Here is a 22,041-nt window from a genome sequence, read left to right on the forward strand (position 1 = left end):
GAGGTCCTGAGTTCAGTTCCCAGAACCCACATGGTAGCTCACAGCCATCTGTAATTGACATCTGAGGCCCTTTTCTGACAATAGAGCGTTCATATACATAAAATGCACAAATAAATGAATCTTTGCTGGGCAGTGGTGACAAATGACTTTAATCCCAGCACCTGGGAGGCAGAGGCGGGCAATCTCTATAGACTAACCAGTTTGGTCTGTAGAGCAAGTTTCAGGACAGCCAGGGCTACACAGAGGAACCCTGTCTCAGAAAGCAAAACAAACAACAAACAAACAAACAAAATTGTCTTTTGTTGAGAGTTCCAGGCCAGTTTCAACTGCATAGTGAGATCCAGGCTAGCCTGGGCTCCATAGCAAAACCCTGTCTCAGAAGAAAACCAAGTTCACCTTTGATCCCAGTAAGTGTATCTCTATAAATTTAAGGCCAGCCTGGTCTACATAGTGGGTACTGAGTTCTAGGTAACCAGGGATACATAGTAAGACTCTTAAAAAAAGGGAAGAAAGAAGGAGGGGAGGGAGAAGGGAAAAAGAAAATTGGAAAGGGCAGGTGGGTGAAATGGCTCAGTGGGTGAGGCCTGAAAGCCTGGGCTTGAACCCCAGAACCCTCAAACAAAATCCTATTCAGTGGCCTGCATCAGTAACTCCAGCACTCCCATGGTGAGGTAAGAAACGGATACAGTAGAATCGCCCCAGCGTTCCATGGGTCAGCTAGCCTCAAATGTGCAGCGGAACAGAAGCAAGAGAGATCCTGCCTCAACACGGTAGACGGAGAGAACCAGCTCTTGAAAGTTGTCCTCTGATGTTCACATGCAACATGCACTCACGCGCGCGCGCACACACACACACACACACACACACCACTAATAATAAATGAAGCTTAAAAGACAACTGGAGCGGGCGGCACACTAGAGGCTGGCTGTGTGCATCATTCCTTTTCTGATAGAGCAGACTAACTGGCTCCAAAGTACGTCCAGGTTTCGATTTTCTGGTTCCAAATAACCTTGGCATGTGTGGTGTCACCATATGTTAATATGAATGAGTCAAACCAAATTACACGCTGTTGTTAAAATACTCATGGGAAACATGGGGCATTAATTGACACTCAGCGGCTTCTCATACTTTAATACAAAGTTTAGTACAATCTGTAGACACGCCTATATAAAGTAGGTGTTGGGTAATATGTAGAAAGACTTTGTATAGGAAAGTAAACTTGGGGGACTTAACAAGGGTATAGATTTCTAGTGTCCTAGGATCAAAACCATAAGTGGTTCCTATTTTTAAATATGCAACATGACATGAGGGAACATATGTCCCCTGACCTTCGTTAAAGCGCCTGGAGAATGCTTTCTCTTCAGGCGCCTGGACAGCTCAGCAGAGGTCTTGAAAATCTTCCCTCCCCAAAATAAAAATAGACTTTTCGAATGGTTTTGGCAGTGGCAGTGGCAGCTCGTCGCAGTTTAGAGTGGAAGCAACTCACAGCCGCACGAACGCTGAAATTCCAAGCTTGCCCCCCACCCATGGCCCCACCCGCTCATCCCCACCACTCCCACCACCCCCTTCAGTCAACTCTCAAAGAGCTTCTTGGGGCTCAGTGAGGACATCTGTGTCCATTCTCCGCATTTTACCAACTGTTTGTCCAAGATGTGGAGGCTTTGACAGTGTAGGCTGGCAGCCTAGTGTGCTTTAAAGCCAGGTCAGAGGAGAGCTATGGGCTTCTGTGTCCCGCCCACGTAGCATCTCAGGCTTGGCCCAGCTGCCATGGCCCCCAAGCACTCTGATCCAGTGGCTGTCCTAATCTACAGAGGATTACTGTGGTACCATGCTTCAGATGCTTCTGAACAAATATAGCCCATAATTTGTAGTGTTTTTATTACCCAGAGCTGCACACTCTCTAGGCAAATGTTCCACTGAACTATGTCCTCCAACCCGAGAACTATTTTTTTAAAAAAATAATCATTTAGCTTCATTTTATGTGCATTGTTGTGAAGGTGTCAGGTGCCCAGGAACTGGAGTTACAGATAGTTGTGAGCTGCCAGGTAGGTGCTGGGAATTGAACTCCGGTCCTCTGGAAGAGAAGTCAGTGCTCTTAACTGTTGAGCTGTCTCTCCAGCCCCCAAGAACTATTTTTTAATAGGAAAAGTTCAAGAACTATATATATTGAATTCACCCATGTCCTTAAAACAAAACAAAAATAAGAAACCAAGTTTTTTCTTAAGGGTGGGGATTGCTTTGTTTAAAGGTTTACTTATTTATTTCTATGTGTGAGTGCCTACATGTATATATGTGACTGCACCACAGATCTGCCTGGTGGTCTAGAGGGCAGAAGAAATTGTCAGATCTTCTGGAACTGGACTTACAGTCATGAATCACCTTGTGGGTACTGGAAACTGAACCTGAGTCATCTTCCAGAGCAGCAAGGGCTCTTAACCACTCTCCAGCCCCCCAGCCCCACTTACAAAAAAAATAACAAAAAACCCTTTTATATTTGTATGAGACAGAGTCTCATGGTATAGCTCTGGCTGGCCTGGAACTCACTATGTAGACCAGGCTGATCTTGAACTCACGTAGCTCTTCCTCTGCCACCCAAGTGCTGGGTTTAAAGGCCTGAGTCACTGTGCCAGGCTTTTATTTAAGTTTTTAATCTATGTGAATTTCTATTTTATACAGTATGAAGAAAATATCATGCTGGGTGGTGGTGGTGCACGGCTTTAATTCCAGCACTCAGGAGGCAGAGGCAGAGGCAGACAGGTCTCTGTGAGTTCAAGGCCAGCTTGGTCTAGAGAGTGAGCTCAAGGACAGGCACCAAAGCTAAACAGAGAAACCCTGTCTCGAAAAAAAAATCATGTTTTCCACAGTTTTTATTGTTGCTCTTTGAGACGGAATCTTGAACGGCTTGTTGTCCTCAAGCTTGAGGATGACCTTGAACTCCTTGAACTCCCGCTCCTTCTCAGTCCCCAGAGTGAGTCTGCAGAACCACACCCTGCTACTCACACTCGTCTAGCGTCCTTTGTTGTCCTGTGTAGGTTAGCACGGGCCCAGCTACTGGCTTGTAACCCTGCTGCGATCCTGCTACCTTCCACAGCTTGTGTGCATGTGCACCTGACTCCTCTGTTTCATTTCTAGTGAATTTCCTTGTGTCAATACAACTGAGCTCTAATCAGTACAATGTTACAGAGTCTAACTATGGGTAATGGTCTTTCTTTCTCCCTTTCTTTGTACTTTTGTTTCCTTGCATTTCAGAGGTAGCCCCATCAGACCATGATGCATTCGCTCACTCAGTAATTTGTGATCTCAGGGAGAATCTTTTATACAAAATCTGTTACCTGGCCAACTGAATGACTGCAGAATGGCTTCCTTCATCAGAGGGCCAAAAGCTAGTGCACAGCAGCCTTATCTGCCTCTATTGATGGTTCTGTTTTTGCTGCTGCACTAGCTCCAATGAGATTCTTTTAGAGTGAGCTCCACTGAGTGGTCAAACCATAGTCACTACCGTAGGGGTCTGTAATCTTGGGGCTCTACGTTTGGATTTAAATGGATGTCTCCGACGACACGGTGGAGCTCTGTTTATGTAGCCATTACACTTGCTGTCTTGGCTTGGCCTTCAGGAAGCTAAGGCAAGAAATCTTTCTTTCTCTGCATTCTGCTTATTTGAGCCGAAGCAGCCTCTTTTTGATAGATTGATTGCTTGATTTTTCGGGATAGGGTCTCACTATGTACCCCTGGCTAACTTACTCCATATATAGCATAGGCTGGCTCCCAATTTGCCAATTTGCAGAGCTTCTTCTGCCTCTGTCTGCTGAGTACTGGGATATAGACAATACACCATTCCTGGCTCGCCAGGCTTTTCTTCATAACTTATTTGCTTAAAAGAAAAAAACTTTATGATGTATGAAAATATTAAAATTAGGAGGAGTGGATGGGGGGATGGTGGAGAAAATGGGAGGAGGGGAGTGGAACTGGGATTGGTATGTAAAATAAAAAGATATCATTTTCTTTATTGAATTTTTAAAATTTATTTATTATATATACAGTGTTATGCCTGCATGTATGTCTTCAGTCTAGAAGAGGCCACCAGATCTTACTACAGGTGGTTGTGAGCCACCATGTGGCTGCTGGAAATTGAACTAAGAACCTCTGGAAGAGCAGGCAGTGCTCTTAACCTCTGAGCCATCTCTCCAGCCTCTTAATTTTTTTTTAAAGTGAGGAAAAAAATAAAATTAGTTGGGCAGTGGTGGCGCACACCTTTAATCCCAGCACTCAGGAGGCAGAGGCAGGCGGGTCTATGTGAGTTTGAGGCCAGCCTGGTATATAGAGAGAGTTGCAGGTCATCCAGAACTGTTACACAGAAAAACCCTGTCTCGAAAAATCAAAACAAAACAAAGTAAAACACCAAATATATTGAATAAGGTTTAATTCAGGTTTAGCATATTTATCTCGAAAATTTTAAAAGAATTTATTTTTAATTTAAAAAGTTATATGTATGTGTATATTTATGTGTTGGAATTTACACATGAGTGCAGGGGCCCTTGGCGGCCAGAGATGTCAGGTCCCCATGGTGACTGTGAGTCGCCCAAATGCAGGTACTGGGAACTGAACTCAGGTCCTCTTCAAGAGCGGGAAGCCCTCTTGACTGCTGAGCCATCTTGCCAGCCCCTCCTCAAACATTCCTTCATCGTGAAAACGTTCAAGGTCCTTTCTCCTAATTTTCTGAAGTGCACAATGTGTCACTGTGACCGTGGACATCCTCCTGGGAACAGCACAGCACGTCAGAACCTCTAGCTCCTGTGCAGACCCATTAAGGGATTCATCTCTTCCTCCTCCTCCGTTCTAGGAACTGGACCCTGGGCCTCACATCTGCTAAACAAGCGCTCCACAGTTTAGCTACCCTTCCAGGTCAACTTCTTGTTTTATTATTTTATTAGTATTTTTGTTTGTTAAATGTTTATTATTATGGCATGGTGTATGAAGTGTGTGTCCAAGTCAGAGGACAACTCTGCTGAGCAGGTTCTGTTCTTCCCCCCCTTACAGGGGTTCTAGAGGTGGAACTCAGGTTATTCGGCCTTATCAGAAGCACTTCCACCCACTCAGCCATCTTGATGACCCTGCTTGTTTCTCTATGTAGCCCAGGCTGGCCTTCAACTCACAAGTTCGTTCCTCCCAGTTTTTTAAGCAATTTCATTGCTTGTATGTTTCAGTATAAAGTACATCAAATCTTTTTGTGGGAAGATGAAGTATAAATTCTAAATAAAATGAGAACCGGTCGTAGGGGAGTCTTTAATCCCAGCAGTCGGGAGGTAGAGGTAGACAGATCTCTGTGGGTTTGAGGCCAGCCTGGTCTACAGAGTGTGTTCCAGGATAGCCAGGGCTACAAAGTGAGACTCTTTCTCAACAAAACAAAACAAACAAATAAATACAATGAGAACCGTCCAATAAATGTAGAATTACTGGGGCATGGCGATTTTCCAGAACCGTTAGTGTAGAAAGTTAATTTTCATTTTCATGTTTTAGTGTGTAGGCCTTTCTCTACCCCAAAATACTGTATTAAAGTCAGGAATGAGAAAAAAAATCCTACTTTCAATTTCTGCTAGTAAATCCAAAAGACGTTACTCAACCTTCAAAGGCAGTATGATTGTCAGGTTGTCATTGTAATTTTTTTTTTTTTTAAGTACTGAATTGAGCTGCTCATGAACGGCTGTGGGGCTTTTCCTTTGAGCTGAACCTAAATCTGATTCTTCCCCCCCCACCCCCCCAAACAAAAACCATGGCTCGTAGAGCTTTTGTGTTCTCCTGAGTTCTGGTAACCCCCTTTTTAGGGGCTTCTTTCCCGGGCCGCTCAACCCATTCACTGGGCGCCACACAAAGCGTTTTGTTCCCTCGGCTCACACCAGCGAGCCGTCTCCCAAGGAGACGCTGAATGCCCACGAAGTCATGCTTTCCCATTACTCATTCCTCCTTTTCTCCCAAGGTGGCGTGTGGGAGGTGTTGTGCTGGGGTTCGACAAGAATAGGCCAGGAAGCTTTCTGCTGGATACACTCCTGCCTGCGCGTGCTTCCCTTCCCACCGCGCCGGGCTCGGCGGCTTCACCCGTGTGAGGTGAGCTGTTTTCCAAACGGACAATGACTCCACACTCGGCCGCTCCCACAGAATCCCTGCCCTCGGATGGCAGCTGGACCGTCCAGTCCTGCGCGGTCACTCAGTCAACCTTTTGTCCCTTTACGAAGCGGGTCATCCGGCCACACAGGCGCGGCTGCTACGCACGAACACCCTTGGGGGGTCACCGGCTTCGCCCACCCGACACGCCCGCACCCACATCAGCGCCTGGGCCAGCAGGGGGCGCGCGATGGTCTCCGTCGCTCCTCCAGCCTCTCCCGCCCCCTCTGACGGACTCGCCTCCCTATTGGTCGTCCGTCTCCCGATCTTCCTCTCGATTGGACACCTTTCGCGTCGGTCTCGGTTGCTGGGCGGGCCGAAGTGACGCGCGGCGCTCTAGCTCGGGGCGGTGTCCCGCGCCGGCGGCTTCGGGCGGAGTTTTGGCGAGCGGCGACGCGGTGTAGTCAGACGGCCGTGGTCCTGGGAGGCGACAGCTCGCGTCCGAGCTTCCCTCTGCTCCCTCGCCGCAGCCACCGTCGCGCCCCGGCCTCCCGCCAACCCTCAATGCAGAGCTGGGCGGCTGCGTGATGGGGTTGCGGAGCGGCGCCCTGCGGCTCCCGGCGGCAGCTGCTCGCTCTGAGCTGCGTCGGTGCCCGGCCTCCCGCGCCCCTGCGCGCCCTGGCGTCTTCTGACTTCGGCCGGCTCGCCCGTCGGTCCGCAGCGCCGCTGAGGTGAGGAGGCCGAGCGGAGAGGCGGAGCTGGGGCGGCTGAGGGGAGGTGGGCGGTGGTGCGGTGGCGGCCGGTCGAGGGGGCCGCTCCCGCGGGACACACTTCGGGATGGCCTGGGGCGGGCGAAGCGAGGAAGCGGTGCGGCCGACCGGAGCAGTGGGTCCGCGCTGAGGAGCCTAGCCCTCGGTGGAGAGCCCAGGCTGGCCGATCGCGAGCTCCGGGCTTTGGTCCAGCGGCCTGCGGGTCCTCCGCAGTGCCCTGCACCGGCCCTCCGCTTCCCCCGGGCTGCCAGGCCCTGCTCTGTCCTCGGGCCAGCAGAGCCGTCGCTGTCCCGTCGCCGTATCTGCGCACATTGCAGCTGAGGGAGCCGGCCCTGCCCGGCTTGAGGCTAGCTCACCCTCTCATCCCTATTGTGGTTGGCATCAGGGTTCCGACTGGGAATGTGGCAATGCCCCTGTGCCCGATGCAGGTAGGAAAGGGCATCCGGTGGCGCGGAGGGCTCAAGGGCTGGACGGAGGAAGGATGCAAAGGGAGGAGGGCTTGTTGGATGCTGGCCAGCTGGGAGGAAGGCTGGTGTGGGCTCGACGTTCAGCCGACCAGGATTACTCTGGCAGCCATATTGGGAGGATGATCTGACAAATCGTTTAGGAGCCAAGTCCGGTTGCTGGAAGGCACCGAGTGACAGCCCTGGCAGCTTTCAGGGTGACTAGCCGCACCAGAAGCCAAGTTGTGGGGGTTGGGAGGCCGCTCGGAGCAAGCGAGTCATTGTTCATGCAACGCAAACCCTCACCGACTGTGAAAGCAAAACTGAGCCCCCAAATCACCCTTTCTCTTTGGTGAATTGCTGCAGGAGCCTTTAGGGTAAACTGGCTAGGAGAGTCCATTCTTGTTGGGTGGGACTCTGGGATTCTGTCCTTATCACTGCTATCCATTGCTGCCTTGGCCCTCGAAGGCCTGTTGATGCCCATCCTCCTGCGAAGGCCACTTTACCACGTTGGAGACTCTCAGCATATTGCATTGCGTGGATAGATTTGCACAGTAGCCCAACGTGCAGAGATTAGGTAAACTGGAATGTTCTGATAGCAGAGAAGCCTTGCAGCAGGGGCTCTGAGGATGCGGCTTGTCACGGCTGTGGAATCTGGAGGTAGCCTAAATTAGATTGTCAACAGATCTCTTGCTTATGCAGCTCTCACTGTTCCAAGCAGCTGTTCTGGCAGCACTGAGCACGCTGCTTTGTGTCGTTATGTGCCTGTCCTAACCCGGAGAGATCGGCGATCGGGTTTGAAGAACAGTTAAAAAGCCACATTACGGTGGATATTCCATTCGAAGGCTCTGCACTTGGCTTAGTCATAACATTTTAGCTTGTGTTTTCACTTGAGAAGTGTGGTAGCGCTTTCTAATTTTGTTGGTATTGATTATGAAGTCATTGAAGTTGTTAATGTTCTATTTGAGGATGGATTATGAAGATTACTCATTTTGGTATTTTAAAGTACATCTAGAAATGATCAATAACTGGGTTCAGAGTGAGCCTGTAAATGTGGTTTCCTCTATTTTGAACATGCACAGGACTTGGGGAGATGGCATGACTCCTGCCTTCTTTATGCTCTTCAGTTTAAACTTTATTTATTATATATGTATATTTTGTCTTTGGCAATGGGTGGGGGTTGGGGAGCCAGCTCAGGTCTCAAGCATGTTAGACAAGCTGTCTCCTACTGAGCTATAATACTTCCACCCTCCATACTCCATTTTTTTAGTGCATAAATTCTTTGTTTAATTTTTTCCTGTTTTTTGTCTTCTTGAGAATGACTACTAAAAAAGTTCCAATGTTTTTCTAAGAGAAGTCAACACTTTATTTTTTTGTAATTTTTATCATTAAACAATCTCCTTAACCTTCAACAGATACTATTTTTTTGTTTTGATTTGTTTTATGTGTATGAGTGTTTTACTTGCATGTGTGTATGTGCACCATGTGTGTGCCTAGTGCACCCTGAGGACAGTTAAGGAGGTTGGATCCCATGGGCCTGGAGTGACAGGTGGTTGTGAGTCACCACATGGGTGCTGGGAACTGACCCAGGGTCTTCCTCAAGAGCTTTTAGCTGCTTAGCTATCTCTAGCCTAAAGTCAGTGGTTTTTCCTGTATATTAATATTCAAGAAATATAGAATGTCTGTTTTATGATTCCATGTCAGAAATAAGAAGTAGTTATAAGTATATGTTAAGAACTGTGATTAAATATAATTTAAGCATTGATAAAATCAGACCTGATTGTGAGTCTGAAGTGGAGGAAAGATTTCTTAAGTCTGTATAGGTCTTAACTGTTGAATATCTTTCTGGAATTTATCCAATTAAGTACAATTTCTAAGGCATAGGTCAGACTGTTTTCCATTTCAAGACCAGATATGAATGCAGTTTTCTTTTTTCTACTAAATTTGTGCAGGGAACAAATTATTGTCCAAGAAAAGTCTGCTAGCAGTTTCCAAGGCCAAAGCTTTCTAGCCTACTTTTTTGGCTTGGGTCTTGTTCAATGTACAGAATAGAGACAGCAGTGGGTCCTTGCTGCCTTGTTTGCAAACCACTTTCCAGGCTACTCACTGTGACCAGCCTTTCCCAGGAGGAAGCATATCCCTGTGGTCTAGTACACCGATGTGATATGATTTCTCGGTGCCCTGAAGTTAAAGGTGTATCCTTCCTATTCCACCCAGTTTCCTTTGAAGGGGCCTTGTTTGAGCAGATACTAGTAAACTTGTGGACTCCCTAAGTGAGAGGAACCTTTATTTTGGTGAAGGATAGAAGACATTAAACAGATTTGGCTGTGATAGGAAAATCTTGTGAATTTGCATTTTTCTTTTTCTCTTTTGGTTAACAACTCGGTGATTAATTCGTTCTCATAGTCGTTAGGAGATAATCCAGCCCCTATAGGGATTCAGGCCTTTATCCTAAAAGAATGTCAGCTCTACCATCTGTACTCGATCTCTGGCTCCCTTTATTCTAGGGCAGTTGGTGTGGGGCCGCTTGTGCTGTGGAAGCTCCTGTGGTTTCCAGAGAGCCCTTTTCTCCTTCTCATGCTGTGTAGTATTAGTGAATTTGCGATTGTTTGAGACTGCATATGTGTTTTAAGTTAAAAGATTGAAAATACCTGTTGGATACAAAACCTTTGTTTGGTTGGGGGAGCAAAGGACTGAACCCAGAGCCTAAAAATTGTTAGGCAAGTGTTCTACCACTCAGCTAAATCTCCAGCCCCAACTATCATGTTGTTTACAACAAAGCTTGTCATTCAGTTATGTAGTTTTCTGCCATTTCCACCTTTGATAACTTGGGCCCTTTGGCCTAGTTTTCCCTTCCATTCAAATTGCATTTTATTGTTATTTTTGTGTTGCTAAAGATTGTACCCTGGGCCTTGCACATGCTGGGCCAGGGACTCTACTACTGAGCTGAGACTCTAGCCTCATTCAGATTTCTCACATCATCTTGGCAGATGTCTGCAGCTGTATAAATAAACAGTAGTTGTAGAAGCAAGAATGATAAAGTATAGCACTCATTTTGAGCACTTTCTATATGCCAGACCCTTTTGTAAGCACAATAATTAATTTAATTCATAGGCAACCATGCCGATAAGATACTGTTATTGTCCCATTTCTCAGTGAAGAAACTTAAACATGCTAAATGACTTCCCTACCATCACTAGTTCTAGCTGGGTTAGCCTTGTGCTGAACTTCCTAAGAGACACCCATCCCTTCAAGTTCTTCACTTCTGCTCAGACACTGCCTTGGCTCTTTTCTAGTTAGTGAAGTTCTGTGCTGCATCTTTTTCTTTTTTAAAATAATTTATTTATCTTACATACATTCGTATTTTGCCTGCATGTATCTCTGTGTGAGGGTGTCAGATCTTGGAGTTACAGACAGTTGTTAGCTGCCATGTGAGTGCTGGGAATTGAACTCATGTCCTCTGGAAGAGCAGTCTGTACTCTTAACCACTGAGCCATCTCTCCAGCCCCTTTGCCACATCTTTTAACATGTCATCTCTTTCAGGTCTCACCCCGATAATTTAGAGCCCCCTCTTCTGTAGTCTCTGCTTGTGTATTCCATGTTAGGTCTCCAAGGCTCTTAGTTTCTTCTTCTCCCGTACTGTCATGGCTTACGTTTATTGCTCCAGCTCTTCTTACAATATTACCATTGGCTGTTTTAAATCCTTTGCTCTTCTGAAGGACAGCTTGAGTCATTCCTGCATCCATACCTTCTGTTCTTACTCTGATTTCATGGAGAAGCTTCACAGGGCTGGGGATTAGTGCCAGCATCCGTATGGAGTCCCTCAGTTCGTCTTTGATGTTTGCTGAAACAGGTCTGCTTGGTGTCCTCTCAGGCTGTTCACAGTGTGGCTTAAGTCTCCCACTGCCTCTGCTTAGCAGAATATATATCTACTACCTCCTAGAGAAAAGGCATGAGCTTCTTCAGTCTTCCCTTCCTCTTCTGACAATCCTCCCTGCCCTCCTTCTCTTCTCCAGCCTGAGAAAGGTTATCTTCCCCCAACTGCAGCTAATCCCTTGGCATGTGCTCTGTGTATCACTGGCTCCTAATCTTTTGGGATTTGTTTCACTGGTTGCTCTTATTTCTCCTTTGCTGACTTTCCCCCACTGTTCCTTGAACATTCCTGGCGAGTTCTACCTTAGGACTCATGCTCTGTCTTTAGCCTGGATTGTTCTTTCTCTCTAATCTGCTTGGCTAACTCTTTCACCTCTTTTAGATTTTCGCTTAGATCTCAGCACTTCACCAAAGCCTCCTCGACTTAGCTGCGTAGCTACATACAGCACGTCTCCTTCTTGACTTGACTTCCCTCCCTTCAGTGACATTCACAGTAGCTCACACTTTAATGCCTCTTTCCCACTAGAATGGGACTGCCTCCAAGACAGGGGTTCCCATATGTATGCAATGCATTGATTAATCATGCAAAAGTGCGAGTCTTTTCTATTAAAAAAAATTAAGTGATAAGGAGAGAAAGATTTCTTCTTCATTACTGTTCCCTTTCTCTTGTTTATCACAGTCAGTTATGATGGCATTTTCTCTTTTTGCCACCCCAGCATGAGTGATTCTAGATCCTAGGGAATCTAGGTATATCTTGGATACTGTTCTTGTTCAGGGTTCCAGCCTTTATTGCGAGGTGAAGGTGGAATGGCATGCACGTTTTATATCACATTCTGGAACTATTGCTCACTTAAGTTGTTCTGCTCTTGAACTTTTGTCTTCTTTTGTTTTGTGTTGCTGGTGTCACCTACTGGGTCCCCTGCATTTCTGTCCATTTACACAGTTTCAAGCTCATTGCACACAAAGTTTTGTATAACTTTTAAAGTATTGCTTTATTGTTTGGTTTTAAGAACTAGCACTTGGACCGCATAACTATGTATCCCAGTTAAAATACAATTTTGTTTACTTATAATTTGTAATATGAGGGCTTGGGAGATGGCTCAGTGGTTAACATCTCTGGTTGCTCTTCCGGAGGACCTGGGTTCAATTCCCAGCACCCACATGGCAGCTCACAACTGTCTGTAACTCCAGTTCCAGGGAATTTGACACCCTCATACAGACATACATTCAGGCAAAAACATGAATAAACATGAAATAAAAATAATTAAAAAAGATTTCTTTAAAAAATTTGTATCATGAATTGCCTTTGGAAAGTATTTGAGCAAATTACTATAAGCTCCATATATATGATAAAGTTGTTAAAAATAAATAAAAAAATCTGTGTACTGAGAGATAACTAAAATATAGCTTGCCTGGCTAATGTGTTTTAGTTTAGTTTTGAAACATTTAGAAATCAAAGCAAAAAGGAAAATATTAATCATAGGGTTTTTAATCTGGCAAAAAATGTTAATGGTTTGTCAAGAGACACTTTTTCCGATGCTAAATTCTGAAGTGGATCAGGTGTGGTAGGCATGCCTATAAAGCCAGCAGCACTCGGAGACTGCGGTAGGAGGAGGTGAGCCTGGTCCTCAACCTCCGTTAAGGCTGCAACCCTCTAATACAGTTCCTCGGGTTGTGGTGACCCCAACCATAAAAATATTTTTGTTGCTACTTCATAACTGTAATTTTGCTACTGTTATGAATTGTAATGCAAGTATCTGTGTTTTCTGATGGTCTTAGATGACCCCACCAAAGAGGTTGAGACCCACAGGTTGAGAACCACTGGTCTAATTGAAAGGTGTTTGGTCGTCCTGTACAAAGAGGGTCTCTGTTATTTCAAGGCCAGTCTGGTTAACTTAGTGAGTTCCAGGACAGCCACAGCTGCATAGTGAGACCCTGTCTCGAAAAAACAAAAACAACCAAATAAACAAAAGATCCCTTAGACAGACTAATCCACAGGCTGGCAAGATAGCTCAGTCGGTAAAGGCACTTGCCACTAAGCCTGGTGACCTGAGTTCTAGTTCCAGCATTCACTTAAACAAGTTTTCCTCTGACCACCGCACGGCTGTGTGTGTGTGCATAGACACACACGCACACACACACACACACACACACACACACACACACACACACACACAAAGCTGGAAATATAGTATAACTGAATTGTTTTCAGTGAAAAATATAACTGGTGTGGTTTAAATGTACAATTTTATATAAAGATTAGTGAAAATCAAGCCAAAACTCATGGTTCTATCTTGGGGAAAGCCTGCAATACCTTATTTTGTGTTTTCATCTAAAAGAAAACATATTAAATTCAGATCAGCTTATCATGTTATACTTTGTTGCCCATGGAAAAGTTGGCTCTTCCTTCTTGCCTCCAAAGGTGAGTTATCACCCAGGTATATAGGTGTGATGAGAAGCTGATTTCAGAAATAAGTGTTAATACATTTGAATTGTCTTTTGTTTAAAATTTGCCATTTTTTGTATCATATTAAGGTGAACTCATTTTCTGCGGGACAGATTCGGGAATAGTCACCGTTTATTTGGATCATAGGAGAATGGTAGTGGAATGTTGGAGTCTGAGTGGCAGAGTTTCATATCTGCTTCCTCTTTTCTCTAAAAATCTCTAGAATATGGTTAGTCATTAAAGCTAGTTCACTTCTGGATAGATTTAATATTAACTAATCAAATCTTGTCCCTTTTAAAAAAATCTATTCTGACTTCCATTTAGAATAGTTTATTTCAAGCTGATGAACCATAGGGACTATTGTTCTTCAGTCCCTGGGTGCCTCCCCTAAACTCCCAGGCTGGGGGTGGAATCCAGGACTTTGTGAATCTGAGACAAGTACTCTACATACAACTGAGCTATATTTCCAACTCCAAGTTGTTTCTTGAGACATTTCTTGAGAGAGAGAAAAAAAACCACAAAAACATGTCAGCAGTGCAAAGGAAGATTCTTGATTTCACAGTTGCAGAGGCAGGAGGACATATGTTTGGTAAGTCTAAAAATTGTATCAGTTTATTTTAGACAGTGGTTTAAAGAAAACAGTTGGGAAGCCTGGCTGAGCCTGTTCAGGCAATTGGAGATTGAAAATCTGATCTGTTGGAGACTATTCCTGTGTAAACTGACTCCTGGCATTGAGTTAGGATGCAAAAGGCAGCATTCCCGTCTCACAGAATGACTAAAGACCAAAGATCAAGTGTCTGTCTCTTGTACACACACACACAAATTCTTACATATTTGGAGCCATTTTACTGGTATAGCCATGGTCCTAACACCTGCTTGGTATTTATGGAAGTTATCGGATAGAGAAATGCGTAAATGTTACATAGAAAGGAATTATTAATAGTATCTATTTATTTTAATCTGTATTGGTGTTTTGTCTGCATATATGTCTGTCAGGTCCCCTAGAACTGAAGTCATAGCTGTGAGCTGCCAAGTGGGTGCTTGGAAGAGCCACCAGTGCCCTTAACTGTTGAACCATCTCTCCAGCATCTATTTATAGCATCTTAAATGGGGCTCTATTGTAGAGATTTACTTCATTTTGTGATATGTTTATTTGTAGTGATATTCTATTTGTAATCTAACAAAAAAAGCTTACCTGAAGATCAGAGAAGCAGAGTGGCCCGTCACTAGAGAGTTCTTACCTCTACCAGTGTCAGACCAAAAGGGCAATCCTGTCTCCACGAATCCTAGACTGCCATCTCCAGACTGTATCTGAGCGCCTGTCTCCTCTCATTTTATTTTCCTCTCTCTGCCCAGCCATGTTACTTCTGTCTCCACCTCCCTAGTGCTGGGATCACCTTTGTGTGAGCTCTGCTTCTCCTTTAGACACATTGTGTTGCCCAGGGTGGCCTTGAACTTACAGAGATCTGTCTGCCTTTGCCTCCCGAGTTCTGGGATTAAAGGTGTGTGCCACCACTGCCTGACCTCTATGACTAACTAGTGGTGTAGCTCTGCTCTCTGATCTTCAGACGAGCTTTATTAGATTATAAACAAAATACCACTACATTTATTCTTTTGGAAACGTAGTTTAATTCAGTATAAGCTAGCTTTCAACTCCTGTGTAGTAGAGGCTGCTCTTAAATCCTGTTTTTCCAAGCCTGCCTTCACTCTTCAAGTGAATGAGATACCTGACTAGCTTATTCTTTTTTTTTCTTTTGAGGCAAGATCTCATGCAGCCCAGATTAGAGCTCGCGTCTAAGATAACCTTGAATTCCTGATCTGCTCTTACTACCCAATGCCTTGACTACAGGTGTGCACCACTTCCCATGCCTTTTTTCTTTCTTTAGTCTTTAAATTACAATTCATTTTTTGAAAATATAGTTCAGTCACAGGCATGGTAGTACATGTCTTTAATTGCAGCACTCAGGAGGCAGAGGCAGGGGGATCTTTGTGAATTAGAGGCCAGCCTGGGTTTTGAAATTCCAGGCTAGTCAGGGCAACATGGTTAGATCCTGTCTCAAAAATAATAAAATAAAAAATATTTTTCCAATTAAAAGTTCATTGGAAAGGATTGTCTTTTAAATTTCTTGATATCAGCTTATTGCTCCAGAAAATTGAGCTTATAATAATTTTTTTTTTTTGGTTTTTTTCAAGATAGGGTTTCCCTGTAGTTTCTAGAGCCTGTCCTGGAACTAGCTCTTGTAGACCAGGCTGGCCTCGAACTCAGAGATCCACCTGCCTCTGCCTCCCGAGTGCTGGGATTAAAGGCGTGTGCCACCACCGCCCGGCTAATAATTTCTTTTTTGAAATAGAAATTACCTTAGTATAATGAACTCAGGAAAACTTGATTAAGGTTGTCGCTGAAGCAAGCACCAACCCAGTCCTAAACTTTAAGCATCTCAGTGAACTTCTTAGAAAACTCTTATTTATTTTATTATTTATGTGCCTGGTGCCCATGGAAATCAGAAGTGTGGGATCCCCTGCAGTTACAGAGTGCTGTGAGCCTTTGTCTCTATACCAAGAGTCAAACCTCCATCCTCTGTAAGGCCAACAAGTGCTCTTAACTGCTAAGCCATCTCTCCAGCTGCTGCTGCTGCTGCTGTTGCTGCTGTTTTCTTCTTCTTCTTCTTCTTCTTCAGGAGGAGGCGGAGGATGGAGGCGGGAGAAGGAGAAGAAGCCAGCGAAGATACTCCTCATCAACTTCTCCTATACTACGGTTCTTCTGTCTAGCTCCTCCTCCTCCTCCTCCTCTTCCTCCTCCTCCTCTTCCTCCTCCTCCTCCTCCTTTTTTTTCTTTCTTTTTTTCAAGACAGGGTTTCTTTGTGTAACAGCTATGGCTGTCCTGGAACTTGCTTTGTAGACCAGTCTGGCCTCGAACTCACGGATATCTGCCTGCTTCTGCCTTCCTAGTGATGGGATTACAGGCATGAGCTACCACCACCTGGCCTCCCCAGCTTCTTTCAGTGAGCTTCTATTCATAGTAATTTGTTTTGTTTTTCAAGACAGGCTTTCTCTGTGTATCCCTGGCTGTCCTGGAATTCACTCTGTAGACCAGGCTGTCTTTGAACTCACAGAGATCCGCCTGCCTCTGCCTCCTGAGTGCTGGGACTAAACACATGTACCCCCACTGCCTGTCTTATTCCTAGTAATTTTAAAAGACTCTTTCTTGGTTAAAATCTGTTTTTAAAATTTTCTTTTTACATTTTATTTTTTTGTGTGTGTATGTGTGTTTTGCCTGCATGTTTGTCTGTGCACTGTGCTTATGCAGTACCTATGGAGACCAGAAGTGGGCATTGGCTCCTTTGGGACTTCAATTACAGCTGGTAAGAAACTGCCATGTGGGTGCTGGGGATTGAACTCAGGTCCTCTGGAAGAGCAACAAGAGCTCCAAACTGCTGAACCATTTCTCAGGCCCCCTAAATAATGCTTTTTAAGAAGAGAGAATGAAGTGAACTAATCTCTTTTAGTAATATAATCTTACATGTTTTCTATAGAAGATGAATATGACAAAAATAAATTAACCCCAAATAAATCAAAACAGCCTGGTGTGTTTGTTTGGTTTTCTATTGCTGTGGTAAAGACCTTTAATAAACACAGGTAGGGCAGAGAGAATTCTTTGGCTTACAAGTTATGTGTCTTCACCAGGGGAAGCCAAGGCTGGAGCTTGGGGCAGAAACCAGGAGGGGGAACTGATGGGGACCACCAGTGGGAGGCAGGTGACTGCTTGCTTTCTTACCCAACCCAGGACTTCCTCCCCCAGGGTCAACTGGGCCCTTTCCAACTAGTCATCTATTAGGAGGATACAGGCTTGCTTACAGCTGATCTTATGGGGGCATTTCCTCAACTGAGGACCCCCTCAGTGACTCTAGCTTGGTCAAGTTGACAAAACACTAGCCAACACATCTGGTATTATTCATAATAAACAAGTACTCATTCCTGTTTCCTTGCAGAAGAATCCATTTGTTTTTTTCCTTACACCTAATAATCCATGTTGCTTCTGAGAACAAATGGGAATCTGACAAGATTAAAGATAAACAGACAAAATTTGAGAAATATTCAAATGGTAAATTTCAGTGTTTTATTGTCCCTTTAGTGAATGCTTCTGGAAGTTTTGCTCCATTCTACTTTTCTTCTGCTTCTAACTATGCCATAAGGAAAGAAAACTAGTCAGTAAGGCAGTCTAGAACTGGGGAGCTTAAGTAACTTAGAGTACAGATCATGACCTGTTGTGTGTATATATGTGTTAGTGTGTACATATATGTGCAGTCAGAGAACATCCTTAGGAGTGGTTTGATGTGGGATTTCCCTCTGTATGCTATGATTATCATTAATGAATGAAGAAACTTCTTTGGACCTATAGTAGGGCAGAACATAGGTGTGTGGGGGGGAACGGACGACTAACTGAATACTGGGAGAAAGAAGGGCGGAGTCAGGGAGAAGCTACGGAGCCACAACCAGAGACAGATGCTGGGAACTTTACCTGGTAAACCACTGCCACATGGTAATACACAGATTAATGGAAATGGGTTAAATTAAGATGTAAGAGTTAGCCAGTAAGAAGTTAGAGCTAATGGGCCAAACAATACTTTAAATAATATGGTTTCTGTGTGATTATTTTGGGGCTAAGTGTCCAGGAGCCAACAAGCGGCCTCTCTTCATACTACAGTGGTTTCATGGGAGTCATCCATTGTTTCTGAGACAAGGTATTTCATTTTCCGAAGTTTATGATTAGGTTGGTTGGCTAGCCAGCGAGCCACACAGATCCCTCTGTCCCTGCCTCCCTGCCTCTGGGACAGGTGTTTGTTTGGTTTTTAAGAAAAGGTCTCACTGTTTAGTCTTGGCTGGCTTGGAACTCAACTCTGTAGACCAGATCATACAGATTTGTCTGTCCCTGCCTCCGACTTCTGAGTATTCCTGAGTACTGGGATTTAAGTTGTAGTTCCCTGATGGACATCTTTTACAGAAGACTATAGTTGTAGGTAGTTTACACAGTAACTCTTTGTAGTTCACTTAACTGTAATCTCAATTACTGTATAAAATTTTAACTCATTTGTCAAGATATTCTCAGTTTTACCACAGAGTTAAATTAAAAAGTATTATATTTTATGTATTTTTGCATGTTTCTGTTGTGGGAAAGTTTTTTTTACTCATTGTATTTTATTGGATTAGATGGATAGAGGAAGCAAACTTGTATTTCGATGAGAGCTACTTTGACTTTGGTTGTGTGAGGTTGAATGAAATCTGGCAGAATATTTAGGGAGGGGAATTAAGCCTGCTGCAGAATGACTGAGGATGTTAAGGATATTTTTGTTTTAGTTCATAGTTGTAAGTCATGTCAAGAGTTGAGCTAGAACGTTCAGTGTTTTCTGTTTTATTTCTAAGGCAGAAGCTTTGAGTACTTTACCAGGCCCTGGGTAGAACACACAAAAAAGAAACACTTAAAAACATCTAAGTATTCACATAACAATCAACATTTTAGCATTTATTTTTCTATTCCTGGTTATCTGGAAAAATGTTTTTACAGGTTTTCTTGACTAAAAACATTTCAATTGGTTGATAAATGGTGTCCCTTTTACAGTCTCCTTCTCCTAGTTTTTCTGTTTGAAAAAGCTGGGTGACTTGTTGAGTGTCTTCTCCTGTGTTCTGGATCTGGATGATGTCTTTGATGTGTTATCCAGATTCTCTTACTTTTTGTGTCTTGCAGAATGGTGAATTTCTAAGGCTTGATTCTATCGGTTTTTCTTCTTAGGGGGTAGGGGTCAGAATACTTTCTAGGCAGTAGGTAGTAGGTCAGTAGGTGGTAGGTAGGTGTGCGGTGTATTTCCTTTTATAGGACACCAGGAAACATGTCCTGTTTCTATTAATGACAGAACGAATTACCACTCTTTTATGTAATGTTTTAGCAACCACTGTTGACTGTGGCAGAAAGCCTTTATGTTGCCTAAGTTGGAAAAGAGAAGCATTCTAATTTCTTCTGTGTTTATTAGCTTGATTTGTTGTTGTTGAGAACACACAATTGAAAGTCATGAAAATATATCTTTTAAAAAAGAAGAAATTAAACTTGGTGGTAGTGGCACACGCCTTTAGTTCCAGCACTCTGGAGCCAGAGGCAGGTGAATCTCTCTGAGTTTGAGGCTCTGTCTACAGAGCAAGTTCCAGGATAGCTAAGGCTACATAGAGACACTTTGTCTTGAAAAACCAATAATAGTAAATAATAATAATAATAATTTATCCTTATCTACTCTTTGGTTATCTTGGAATATTTCTTAAATATTTATTTATTTATTTATTTATTTATTTATTTATTTATTTATTGTGTATACAGTATTCTGTCTGTGTGTATGCCTGCAGGTCAGAAGAGAGCACCAGACCCCATTACAAATGGTTGTGAGCCACCATGTGGTTGCTGGGAATTGAACTCAGGACCTTTGGAAGAGCAGGCAGTGCTCTTAACCGCTGAGCCATCTCTCCAGCCCCCTCTTGGAATATTTTATACAAGATATCAAGATATGGTATTTGAATTTAAGACTGTACATTTGGGGTGTGTGTGTGTGTGTGTGTGTGTGAGTGACAGGGTCTTTATCCTCCTACGTAGCCGAGAATCACTTTGAATTGAACTCTTTGATCTTCTTACCTTCAGTTTCCCAAGTGCTGGGATTACAGAAACATGCTGCTAGTGCCTGACTGGTTTTTGAATTTCTTTGCTGAGATGATATGAGCCTCTCCCCCAGGCCAAGTTCAAAGTGATTTCTGAAGGGGCTGGGATGTTCCCTTTGAAGAGCTATTGCAGATCAGCCTGAGAGCATGCAGTCATGTAAAGTGACAGTAGAGTTCTTGCTGTAAGAGCTTAGGAAATACTGCTGCTTTCTGGAATGTGCGGGTCTGTTGTAAGGGAGGTCTAGTGAGGAGTTGTAAAAGCATGCGAGTGTGGGTGAGTGAAGGAGTCGGGTTAGAACATGGAGGTGCCCTCTGACTCTGGTCGTAGCCTCTTGGGAAGGAAGAGTGGCGTGGAAAGTCATAGTGTAGGAAGCTGGAGCTGGGGGCTGGACTCGTGCATAAGTTTGGGTGCGTGAGTTTTGATCCTGAGAACTCCTGCCCAAGCTGAGCATGGCCTCGTAAGCCTGTAGTTCTAGTGCTGCAAGGGAAGGAGAAGGCGGATTGTGGGGCTCACTGACTGCCAGCCCAGCTCCCACTCCCATGAGGGAGGTTCAAGTTGTGTAGATAGTGTGTCAGGAAGCACAAACGAGAGCAGTTGTGTAGATAGTGTGTCAGGGAGCACACAGGAGAGCAGTTGTGTAGATAGTGTGTCAGGGAGCACACAGGAGAGCAGTTGTGTAGATAGTGTGTCAGGGAGCGCACAGGAGAGCAGTTGTGTAGATAGTGTGTCAGGGAGCGCACAGAAGAGCAGTTGTGTAGATAGTGTGTCAGGGAGCACACAGGAGAGCAGTTGTGTAGATAGTGTGTCAGGGAGCGCACAGGAGAGCAGTTGTGTAGATAGTGTGTCAGGGAGCGCACAGGAGAGCAGTTGTGTAGATAGTGTGTCAGAGCACACAGGAGAGCAGTTGTGTAGATACTGTGCCAGAGTTCCATTCTCAGGGTCCAGATGGTGGATGGAGGGAACTGTTTTCTACAAATTGTCCTCTGACACACAAAATAAATCAAATGTAATAAAAAGTTAAAGACAAAAATTCAGTTCTTGATGCCTCCCTTAAGACTGTTGACTACTGGCCAGTGGCTGTCTTAGGTTTATTGCTTCTCAGATCTGTTTTGTACAGCCCTGCTAAAGGACTATTGGACGAAAACAAAGCTCAGAGAACAGTTCATTTTTGTGAGAGGCCTAGGCAGATCAGAGTTATCAGATATTGATATCAGATTAATATCAGAGTGCAGGTGATGAGAACAGGAGGTAGGGAGACTGAGGCAGAAGAGGGTGGAGAATTCCAGTCCAGCCTTGGCTACATGTGAGAGGGAGGCCTTGCTTCCAAAAAGGAAAAAAAGGTGGGAATTGATAGACTGCTAGTTGGGGAGATGGTTGAGTTTCGGACATCATAATAGTTAAAATGATAGTTACACGCCAAAGTTCTGTGGGGCTGAAATGTTGATGTGGTTTGTCTTTCTCATCTGTTCTTTCCTTCCCTTCTCCTTTCTCCTTTTTCCCACCCCTTTATGTCTGTCTGTCTGTCTGTCCATCCATCATTCATCCATCTGGTGATTGAACTCGGATCACTGAGTTACATCCCCAGCCCTTTTAAAAGTTTTATTAGGAGACGAGGTCTTAATGGATCAAGTCTAGACTGGTGTTGAACTAGCAAACCTCCTGGCCTACTTGTGTAGCTGTAATTACAGACATATGCTACTGTACCCATATTGA

General features: G+C 44.3%; 1 protein-coding gene across 5 annotated transcripts in view; it reads left to right on the plus strand.

Annotated features, from left to right (window-relative positions):
* Nucleotides 1-6,522: 6,522 nt before the first annotated feature.
* Kif1b (kinesin family member 1B) overlaps nt 6,523-22,041 on the plus strand; it is a 131,205-nt gene continuing 115,686 nt past the window's right edge. For 2 of the 5 annotated variants that reach the window (XM_038332663.1, XM_038332662.1), the window contains exon 1: nt 6,528-6,830. The gene's annotated coding sequence lies outside the window, so the exon portion shown is untranslated. Of the gene's footprint in view, nt 6,831-22,041 lie in introns of all 5 variants that reach the window. The other 3 variants (XM_038332666.1, XM_038332661.1, XM_038332664.1) reach the window with 3 other exon arrangements.

The sequence above is a fragment of the Arvicola amphibius genome, chromosome 6 (assembly GCF_903992535.2).
Source record: "Arvicola amphibius chromosome 6, mArvAmp1.2, whole genome shotgun sequence".
NCBI lineage: Eukaryota > Metazoa > Chordata > Mammalia > Rodentia > Cricetidae > Arvicola > Arvicola amphibius.